This window comes from Penaeus monodon, chromosome 19, assembly GCF_015228065.2.
Source record: "Penaeus monodon isolate SGIC_2016 chromosome 19, NSTDA_Pmon_1, whole genome shotgun sequence".
NCBI classification, from domain to species: Eukaryota; Metazoa; Arthropoda; class Malacostraca; order Decapoda; family Penaeidae; genus Penaeus; species Penaeus monodon.
The window spans coordinates 27,069,821-27,070,344 of record NC_051404.1 but is presented as its reverse complement, the minus strand read 5'-3'; the positions used below and the strand labels follow the sequence as shown (position 1 = coordinate 27,070,344).

The window sequence follows — 524 nt, the reverse complement described above, 5'->3', positions numbered from 1 at the left end:
CCAATCCACTTTTCACACTACCATGATACGAGAAACACTATCTATTTTTTTCACATTGTCTGGCAGTGATTTTCTATTTATTCAGAGAACTACAAGTTACTAATACATAGAATTAATAACATGAAACCAAATCTGAAAAAGACTGACCATCGATAATGAAATCAGTCTCAACAAGTTGCAATATGGCATCAAGAACCACCACACATTGCTGTATTGTAGTTGAAAGTTCAAAAGATAAAAATATATATTTGTGATATACAAGAGATTCCTATGAGAACACCAAAGAAGACATTTAAAGTTTGCTTTAATTTTTTTTAAACTATCCATTTATTCTAAATGAAGGCAAAATTCAGAAAACACTTATGTAATATGCACATATGAATATGTGTTTTTGTGTGAATTCACAATGAGGGAAATGTTGTTCATGTGTATATATGGCTGTAGATAACTTTATATTGTATTTAAATGTCTGTAAATGGATGTATATGTCAATAAATTCTAATCCTTTGGTTGGAGGGATATGG

At 29.8% G+C, this 524-nt stretch overlaps 1 protein-coding gene across 1 annotated transcript in view; it reads right to left on the bottom strand.

Moving 5' to 3' along the window:
* The window catches only part of LOC119585147 (carnitine O-palmitoyltransferase 2, mitochondrial-like), a gene marked incomplete at its 5' end in the record, with an annotated part of 11,221 nt that overhangs the window by 5,942 nt on the left and 4,755 nt on the right, over positions 1-524 (bottom strand).